The 10,358-nt window shown below is 59.5% G+C and overlaps 1 long non-coding RNA gene across 1 annotated transcript; it reads left to right on the plus strand.

The window, feature by feature from the left end:
• Positions 1 to 463: 463 nt before the first annotated feature.
• LOC136304691 (uncharacterized) lies at positions 464 to 9,962 on the plus strand. The gene is made up of 3 exons (XR_010724747.1): positions 464 to 676; positions 8,632 to 8,852; positions 9,874 to 9,962. It is a non-coding gene; the product is annotated as an uncharacterized lncRNA (long non-coding RNA).
• Positions 9,963 to 10,358: the final 396 nt, after the last annotated feature.

Below are 10,358 nucleotides of genomic sequence, written 5' to 3' on the forward strand. Positions count from 1 at the left end.
AACAACAACAAAAAACCAAAACCAACCAAACAAAAAAAAACACCCCAAAAAACAACCAAAACAAAACCCCAAACAAACAAAAAAACCAACCAAACAACAACAACAAAGGCAAAAAATATCCTAAAATACCCACTAAAAACCCACCAAAAAGGCGCAAAAATAAAATAAAAGAACATCCAATGCCCCCAAAACAAACAACCAAAAAACCCCCCAAAACCCAAAAAATAACCCCAAAAAACCCCCCCAAAAAACCCCCAAACCAAAAAACAAACCAAAGAAACCCTACCACAAATAAACCCAATCAAAAACCACCCCAAAACCGGTGAAGGAGGAAGCTTCGAAGCAGGATGGATCAAATGCCCGCCGAGGGAGGCTCCATCCTGCCGGCAGCGCCGGGAGTTCAGGCGGGGCCGTGCCAGCCCCGCTGACACCCAGGGCTGCTCCCCCGGCACATCCCGGCTCCTCTCCGGCCTCCGGAACCGCAGCCCTTTGGAAATTTGGAAATTTGCCCTTTGGGAATTTGGAAACAACTGCCCTTCTCGGGGCTTTCGATGCCGCCCGGGAGGAGCTGCGTGCTGAGCTGTTGCCTCACCGCTGTTTGTGCAACCCGGCCGCTGCAAATCCCTCATTATTCACGATGCTATCTCGCCCGCTTGATATGCAGAATTGCTCAGAGGTACCGTTGACTGCATTTTTTTTTTATTTTTTTTTTTCCCCCAGCCCTTTGATGTGCCAGAGATAACTCGTTTCTGTTTCAGCAGCCATTAAGCTCGGTGGAAATCATTACGGGGCGCGTTTTAAACGCGGGCGCTTGTTCTTCTTTAATCAGCGCCCTTCGGGTTCCAGGCTGGGTGTCGCAACCTGTCAGGGGCGGAAAAGGATCCTGTGAACGGCGCTGGGGGAAGCGAGAGAGGCTCAGCCGAGTTTGTGCCGGCTCGGCGATGCGGGGCTGAGCCCTCGGGGGGGTCCAGCACCCCCGCGGGGGCAGCAGGGCTGGGGGGGCTCCGGGGGTCCCACAACTGGCCACATTCCGGACACGTGGTGGGTGATACAACCATCCTGGTCAGGCCCCACGGCTGGTAAATCATCAAATCCTGGGGTGGTTCGGCCTGGAAAGGACCTTCAGGTCCCACAGGTGGGACCCTGTGCCCACCCCGAGGCCGCAGGAGGGTGGCCAGGGTGTCCCCGGCAGGAGGAGAGGAGGGGAGAGGAGCAGGGAGCAGCTCCAGGAGGGAGCCGAGCTCTGAATTCACCAGGAATTCCCTCGTGGAAAGGCGGATCAGGCACTGGGAAAATCCGGGGAGGTTTGGAGTCACATCCCCGGAGGTGTCCACGAGCTCCCGGGGGCGGGAGGAGCCACGAGTGGCCCCGGTGGTGGCCCCGGTGGTGGCCCCGGTGGTGGCCCCGGTGGTGGCCCCGGTGGTGGCCCCGGTGGTGGCCCCGGTGGTGGCGGAGCTGTTCCCCGCCCGGGCTGGCCCCCAGCGCCTCCAGAGCCCTGCTCGCCTTGCAGATGTTGATCTCGCCTTGCAGATGTTTATCGCGCCTTGCAGATGTTTATCGCGGCCCGCGCAGCTGCGCCGGCTCTTTGCACAAGAGGAAGGCGAGGTCCTGCAGCGCTGAGCCCATCCCGGCCCCGCTGCAGTGGCTCCTCCGGGGGTCTTGGGGGTTCCCCCATTCCCGGGGCTCCCTGCGGCACCTGCAGGCTGCAGAGGGGCCACCGAGGCCCTGCCCAGTTTGCCCAGTTTGCCCAGTTTGTCACCGGGCAGGGCTCAGGGCGGGGATTGGGGTAAACACGGCCCGGTGATGCCGGCCCTAATTCAGCCCGGCATCCCCGCTCAGAAGGCACCGGAGCGCGTGCTGGAAGATAATCACACGCCCAAAGATCTCTCCTGAACAAACCCGGATTTAAGGCCGAGTTTGGTGTCTCCTGTATTTACCCGTGACTCAGCTGAGCTCCCCCGCTCAGCCCAAACCCAACCTCCCCGCAGGAAAACAAATATCCTCCTCCTTCCTCCCGGCTTTGTGGGTCCTTTTTCCTGCTGGAGCTCCCCTTCCCTGCCAGCCAGCGGTGCTGGGAGCTCAAACGGCTCCGGTGCCAGGCCGGGGGAGAAGCGAGGCAGCAAGGGCCGGGTGGAGACGGCCCCGCCGCGAGGGGCACGGCTGCCCCGGCTCCTCCGCTCGCTCGCAGTCACTTTTTCCACCGCATTTGCATCTCTCGGCTCTTCTCTCGCTTTCCCCTCAGCAGTTTTTTCTGCTCAGCCCGCGGGTGTGAACCCAGGGCTGCGGCTGCTGCTGCTGGCTCTGCCCCCGTCACGGGGTCACGGCTGTGCCTGGGGACCCCCGGCAGGACCCACAGCAGGGGCAGGTGGGGCCCCAAAGCTGCCGAAATCCCCCGGGGTTGGTGAAGGGTGTGGGGCCGGTCGGACCCGGCCGCTCCCGGCCGTGGCTTCTGCTTTTGACATCATTTCTTTAACAAATCAGGGCAAGGCCTCGCAGGAGGAAAGGGGCTCCAGGCAGCGGTTTGGGCGCTGTGCTGCTGAAATTCCCCAGGGAAACATTCCCGGAGCCAGAGAGGCCTGAGACCTGCCTGGAATGCTGGCAGGAATTCCATCCACGGGGAGTCTTTTTGGAGGGTTTTACAGGGCAGTTTCTGGCACACGCGGTCACACGCTGGGCCCATCACCTCCACGGGGGCTCTTCCCACCCTCCCCTTGGCTACTGATTTCTTCCACTTGGCCACTGACTCTTCCCCTTGGTCACTGACTTTTCCCCTTGGCCACTGATTTTTCCCCTTGGCCACTGACTCTTCCCCTTGGCCACTGATTTTTTCCCCTTGGCCACTGATTTTTCCCTCTTGGCCACTGACTTTTCCCCTTGGCCACTGGCTTTTCCCCTTGGCCACTGGCTTTTCCCCTTGGCCAGGACTTTTCCATGGGGCCACCCTTCAATCTGCTGGCAATTCCCGCCTCAGTGGCCGAGCCAGCATTCCCATTCCCAGCAGGAACCTCCCAGGAGCGAGTGCTCCCACCACCCTCACCCATCAGCGTGTCCCTCCATCCCTCCCTGCCCTCCACAGCCCCCTGGAGCGGGGATAACCCCTCGGGGAGACCCCCAGGCCTTTCCCAGGCTGCCTTTCCCCCCCGAGCCCGTCCCACACCCCACCGCCCCGAGCGGTTTTTGGGGTGCTGCCGGTGCCAGGCCCCTTCCCGGAGCTGTGGTGGAGCTGCCGCCGCATCCATCAGCGACAACAAACATCATCAGGCGGCTGGGCTGTGGCAGGCCGGGTGATAAGTGCCGCAGGAGCAGCTCCCCGGACACCTCGGGAGATTCATCTGCGTCTCATTAGCGCGGCCTTCCCTCGCTGATTGTCGTGCTCGAATTAACTCCGCTCCTGCGGGATGGAGGGGGAGAGGTGATCCTCCCTGCCTGGCACGGCACGGCACGGCCCAGAACAGCCCATGGCTGCCCCCAAACCCACGATGGGTGTGGGGGACCGGCCCCAAAATTACCCAGGGCTGTCCCCATGTCCCCTTCTCCAGCCCATTCCATCGGAGCTGCATCCCAAGAGGCAGAAATGCCCCGGAGTGAGGGGTGGGGGGCTGCAGCTCCTCTCTGCCACCCTTCACCTCCTCCAAAAGCTGCCCCAAAACGTCACCTGTCCCCTCCTGGCGAGGACATTTCCACCTTTGCATCCTGCAGGGTTCATCCCCGGGGTGGGACCTGCCACCCTTCACCTCCTCCAAAAGCTGCCCCAAAACGTCACCTGTCCCCTCCTGGCGAGGACATTTCCACCTTTACATCTCACAGGGTTCATCCCCGGGGTGGGACCTGCCACGCTTCTTCTTCTTCCTCTCTGCCACCCTTCATCTCCTCCAAAAGCTGCCCCAAAACGTCACCTGTCCCCTCCTGGCGAGGACATTTCCACCTTTGCATCCTGCAGGGTTCATCCCCGGGGTGGGACCTGCCCGCTCCTCCTGCCCACACCTCACCTGGGCCGGTTTCACGGCCGGGTCCCACCCGTGTCCCCCGGGGATGTGTCCCCGGGACAGGGGTGACACCGCCGGGGTCGTGCAGGGCCGGGAGGAGGAGCCGGGCTGGCCCGGGGCTTCCCCCGAGCACGGCGGCGGCGGCGACAACCGGGGGAATTTCGTGTTTGCGCTCACATGTCCTTAACCCCGTGGAGCCGAGAAGGCTCCTGTGAAATCACATCTGCTCCTCGTCAGGCTCAGCGCTTCCCCCGGCTGCCAGAGCCACCGGGATATTTATAAAACACGGCGGAGGCAGCGCAGAGCCCACAGCGAGCACGGCTGTCAGTCACGGGCAGCGGCTTCAGGATGGAATTTGGGCTCTGCAGCACGGCCGGGGCTGGGGGCGGGCACCAAGGACCCCAAACCACGATCCAAATTCTCACCTGGGGGACACGGGGTGAGGCCAGGCCAGCAAAGAACCCAAATTCTCACCTGGGGGACACGGGGTGAGGCCAGGCCAGCAAGAAACCCAAATTCTCACCTGGGGGACACGGGGTGAGGCCAGACCAGCAAAGAACCCAAATTCTCACCTGGGGGACACGGGGTGAGGCCAGGCCAGCAAAGAACCCAAATTCTCACCTGGGGGACACGGGGTGAGGCCAGACCAGCAAAGACCCCAAACCCCAAACCAAATCCACTCCTGGGGGACACGGGGTGAGGTCCAGCCAAGGGCTGGAGGTGCTGCTGTGGGATTCCGAGGTGATCCAGGCCCTCCGTGCCCAAGTGAGCTCCGTGGGAAGGACACAAATGGTGCCAATCCACGGGAAAATTCATCACAAATCACCCCCAGGATGAGCCTGGAGCTCCGTGTCCACCCTGGCCTGGATCCCTGTGGTGGTGGGATGGAATCCAGACCCCCCAGGGATGTTCAGGGATTGTTTTTTCACAGAAAACTGGAATGGTTTGGGTTGGAAGAGACCCCAAAATTCATCCCGTCCCACCCCCTGCCACAGCAGGGACACCTCCCTCTGTCCCAGGCTGCTCCAAGCCCAGTCCAGCCTGGCCTGGGACATTCCAGGGATCCAGGGGCAGCCACAGCCCGGAGGTGGGATGGACGAATTGAGGGAGAAATGCTGGAGTGTGGGGAAAAGGAGACTCTGGTGGCTCCCAGTGAAACCAAGGGGGCTTTGGAAGAGGTTGGCACAGCATGGCAGGGAATGGCAGGGATGTCACGTGTCTTGGTTTAGATAGACAGGGATCTGCCAGGGAGGGTTGGAGTCTCCCTTGAAATGTAAGCCCCTCCCCCCCCTTTTCCAAATTATCATAAATTTGTAATTAAAAGACTGTCAGGCAAAGATTTTTGGGAATCGGTAATAGCAGTTCTTTACTAGGGATATAAAAGTACAGATGTTGTAGTACAGAAGAATAAGCAACCAAACAAACAAGAAATCCTAGAAAACCCTGACAGAGTCAGAAATACAACCTGACACCCTGTTGGTCAGGGTGTTGGAAGCAGTCCGGAGTGAGCCCTCCTGGAATGGCAGATGTGGTTCTGTTGGAGTAGAGATGGTCCCGTTGGAGAAAAAGGGTCCAGTAATGGTGAGATGGGTCCGGTCTTCCTCCAGGGATCCGGTGGGAAAACTGGATCCCTAGTGGGACTGTGGCTCCTTTTTATCCAGGTGAAGATGGTTTGGCTCCTCCTCCCTGTGTGGAGCAGCTACAATAGTGCACTGTAATGTGTAATGTCATTGATGAGCTCTCAATGGTCCAGTAGCAGAAGACATTCCCATGGGAGTAGTGAAACAATGGAGAGAGATAAGTAGCACTCCACCATCTGATAAGCGACACTGACCCATTTGGGCAAAGAGAAGCAATTCTGCTCCACCCAGATGGAATAGAATAAGATGCTCTTTACAAAACCCATGACATCAGGGAATGGAAGGAATGGCAGGGAATGGCATGGCAGGGAATGGCAGGGATGTCAGGGAATGGCAGGAATGGCAGGGATGTCAGGGAATGACAGGGAATGGCAGGGAATGGCAGGAATGGCACCACAACCAGAACCCTCACTCCTAACAGGGGGTTCCCAAAAAAAAAAAAAAACAAACCCGGAATGAAATCTCCTCCGTCTTGCCCATTTTGGGAAGCAGAGCCCCGGGGCTGGCCGGGACGGGCTGGACCATTTCCCTGCGCTCCAGGCCGTGCTGGAAATGAAGGATGAAGGTGATAAAGGGTTTATTCCAGCAGCAGCAGCAGGCAGGGAGAGCTCGGGAAGGCGCCGAGGCAGAGCTCAGCCGGCCCCATTCCCATTCCCGTCACGTGCCTCCCAAAATTGCAAATGGAGATTTGTTACATTTCATTTGCTCCCGTCCCTGGGAAGCCGTTTGTGAGGAGTTCACGGTTCCCTGGAGGCTCCGTCCCAATCAGAGGGAAAAAGAGAGGAGGGGAGGAAAGGAAAGGAAAGGAAGGAAAGGAAAGGAAAGGAAAGGAAAGGAAAGGAAAGGAAAGGAAAGGAAAGGAAAGGACAAGGAAAGGAAAGAAAAGGAAAGGAAAGGAAAGGAAAGGAAAGGAAAGGAAAGGAAAGGAAAGAAAGGAAGAGGAAAGGAAAGGAAAGGGAAAGGAAAGGAAAGGAAAGGAAAGGAAAGGAAAGGAAAAGGAAAGGAAAGGAAAGGGAAAGGGAAAGGAAAGGAAAGGAAAGGAAAGGAAAGGAAAGGAAAGGAAAGGAAGGAAAGGAAAGGAAAGGAAAGGAAAGGGAAAGGAAAGGAAAGGAAAGGAAAGGAGCCCAGCACTGAGAGCTCCAGGGTTAAAACAGGAGGCCCATGGCACTGGGACACTGCCACAGGCTGGGGACACTGCCACAGCTTGGGGACATTGCTCCAGGGCTGGGGACACTGCCACAGGCTGGGGACACTGCTCCAGGCTTGGGGACACTGCCACAGCTTGGGGACACTGCTCCAGGCTTGGGGACACTGCCACAGGTTGGGGACACTGCCACAGCTTGGGGACACTGCCACAGGCTGGGGACACTGCCACAGGGCTGGGGACACTGCCACAGGCTGGGGACACTGGCAAAGCAAACCCCGGATTTTGGTGGGCTCAGGGAGCACAGCTCAGCATCTCTTTCAGGCCAAACAATTTTCCCTTCCCAGCCCCAGAAGCCGAGAGCAGGGAGGGCTGGGCCGGCTTGTTTCGGTTTTTTCCTTTGGCTCCTCATTTTTTCCCAGCTCCAATCTCGTTCTCAGCCGGGAGCGCCGTGGTGGCTGAGGGCTGTTATTGATGAGGGCTGGTGTGGAGGAGCAGGAGCCGCCTGCCATCCTCCCTGCCTGCCCGCCCGCCTGCTGCTAAATTGAAATCTCCTAATCTCCCCAATCCTTTTAAGCGGCGGCAAATGAAAAGGCAGCACGGTGAGGAAAATCTCAGCTCCGGGGGGGGGAGCAGAGCGGGATCTGCCGGAGCCAGGGGGTTCCCGGGGATCTGCTGCCGGGGCGGGGAGCAGGACAGGGCCACCGGGGCCACCCCCGGGCACAGGGATTCATCCAGGCCCTGTTTGCACCTCGCTGACAGCGGCCAGAGCCATCCCCGGCAGCAGCAGGTCTGGGGTTTGGGAATTTGGGATGGACATTCCCAGTTCCCACTGAGCCAGGCCTGGGAGCTCAGGTTGTCCCCAGCTCCGTGAGGGATCAGGGATGTCATAAAGCCAAAACAGAAATCCTAAATAAGGTCCTCGGGCTGTGAGAGAAATCCCTGCTCTGGAGGCAGGCTGGGGGAGCTGGGAATGTTCACCTGGAGAAGGGAAGGATCCAGGGAAACCTCAGAGCTGCTGCCAGGGCCTGAAGGGGCTCCAGGAGAGCTGGAGAGGGACTGGGGACAAGGCCTGGAGGGACAGGACACAGGGAATGGCTTTAGGTGAAGGAGGGATGGATGGGAGAGTGGGCAGGAATTGTTCCCTGGGAGGGGCTGGGCTGGAGTTCCCAGATTTGCTGTGGCTGCCTCTGGATCCCTGGAAATGTCCAAGGCCAGGTTGGACACTGGGGCTTGGAGCAGCCTGGGACAGTGGGAGGTGTCCCTGTTATGGCAGGGGTGGCACTGGGTGGGATTTAAGCTCATCCCAACCCATTCCATGAATCAGGGACTCCACTGTTCCCTGTATCCCATCCAGGCTGAATTCCCGGCTGTTGGGCAGCGTCTTCCCTTCCCCTTCCCCCAAATCCCTCCCCCACAGCCCCAGGAGGGTCCCCCCGGTCTGGGATCACCCCGGGGCTGTGGGGACACCAGGAGGGGACATCCCTTATCCCGTTTGTATTTCCGGGACTCGCCGCCAGCCAGGAGCGGAGATCGCGCTCCTCAACCCGCCCATGCCGGCCGGGAGAGACAATTGCTGCCATCAGCGCTCACGAATAAATCCCACCATCTGATTTGGTTATTTATATCCTTCCTGCTGGGAAATTAATTAATGTTTCATTTGCGGCGCTTCTCCCTGCTCTGGGTGCGGGCGTGTCACAATGTCACCGCCTCTGCCGGGCGCTTTTCCTGGGAACAGCCTCGGGAAACAAGGATCACTGTCCTGCTGCCCCTCTCCGTGCCCTCACCCCGTGGCCGCCATCCGGGGGTGCTCCTGCAGGGCAAAGGGACGGCTTGACTCTTCCTCCTGGATTTCCGGCAGGAAAATCGTGCTCCTGTGGCTGGGATGGTTGTGGTGGATCCACGCGGGGACGGGATGGAGCAGCCGGCGGCGCCAGGAGTGCTCGGGAAAGGAGGAAGGAAAACTTCCACAAGGAAAACTTTCAGGAGAGGGATGGAGGAGAAAGGGGATTATTGTCTGATCACGGGGCAAACCCCGAGGCTCTGGGGGAAGGAGGAGCCCCCCTGGAGCTGCTGGGACAGGTCAGGGAGGCCGGGATGAGGCTGGGATGGGGCCGGGATGAGGCCGGGATGGGGCCGGGATGGGGCCGGGATGGGGTCGGGATGGGGCCGGGATGAGGCCGGGATGGGGCCGGGATGAGGCCGGGATGGGGCCGGGATGGGGTCGGGATGGGGCCGGGATGGGGCCGGGATGGGGTCGGGATGGGGCCGGGATGGGGCCGGGATGAGGCCGGGATGGGGTCGGGATGAGGCCGGGATGGGGCCGGGATGAGGCCGGGATGGGGCCGGGATGGGGCCGGGATGAGGCCGGGATGGGGCTGGGATGGGGCCGGGATGGGGCCGGGATGGGGTCGGGATGGGGCCGGGATGGGGCCGGGATGAGGTGTGGGAAGCGTTGGGGCTGCCCAGGGTGGGCATGGCCCCCCACCCGCTCCCCTGACAGCTCCCGGGGCTGGAACCCGCGTGGTGAATGCACCCCTGGGGCTGGGGTGTCCCTGGGCTGGGATCCTTTGGAATCTCCAGGGTTTCCCAAGGCCAGGACAGAGAAGGGCAACATGTGACTGATGGATGGATGGAGGGATGGAGGGATGGATGGATGGATGGATGGATGGATGGATGGATGGATGGTTGGATGGAGGGATGGAGGGATGGATGGAGGGATGGATGGATGGATGGTTGGATGGAGGGATGGAGGGATGGAGGGATGGAGGGATGGAGGGATGGATGGATGGAGGGATGGAGGGATGGAGGGATGGATGGAGGGATGGAGGGATGGATGGAGGGATGGATGGATGGATGGTTGGATGGAGGGATGGAGGGATGGAGGGATGGATGGAGGGATGGATGGAGGGATGGATCGAGGGATGGATGGAGGGATGGATGGATGGAGAGATGGATGGATGGAGGGATGGATGGTGTTCCACTTGAATAATTCCCTAAAAATAGATGGTGCTCCACGATTTAGAGGGATGCCCTCAAAACAGATGGACAGTTGATGTTCCTCTCCAGGTCTCCATTCTCCCCCCAAATCTCTCTAAACCAGAAGGATGCTCCCTGCCCTTCCCATGCCAAAGCCAGGAACGTGCCATTCCCAGTCCTGCTGTCATTCCTCTCTGTTTTTGGGATGCCGTTGGAGGGTTTGATGCCGCATCCCCGGATCCTCAGCGCTGAAGGCCCGGAGAGTTGTCACGGGCAGGGCTGTTCCTGCCCGCGCCTAATGAATATGAATGTGCTCCTCATAAACGCGGCTTTGTGTCATTAAATTCCTTCACACCTCGGCGCCCGCGGAAAGGTTACCCGGAATTAAACGTAAATCACAGATTTACTGGGACGAAACCGCCGGCGCGGCGGGGCTTTTCAAAAACATCGAATTTAATCACGGGGCGGCAGGGGGAGATCTCCCCGATGGATTCCGGGCTCTGGAAGGTGATCCAGGTCCCAACCGATAGGCGATTTTCATCCTTTTTTCCCCCAAACTGCGGCCCTTGGTTCCTGATGGTGCCAGCACCAGAGGAGATATTTCCCCCC

Source organism: Chamaea fasciata, unplaced genomic scaffold, assembly GCF_029207755.1.
Source record: "Chamaea fasciata isolate MVZ Bird 193981 ecotype frontalis unplaced genomic scaffold, bChaFas1.0.hap1 SCAF_145, whole genome shotgun sequence".
NCBI lineage: Eukaryota > Metazoa > Chordata > Aves > Passeriformes > Sylviidae > Chamaea > Chamaea fasciata.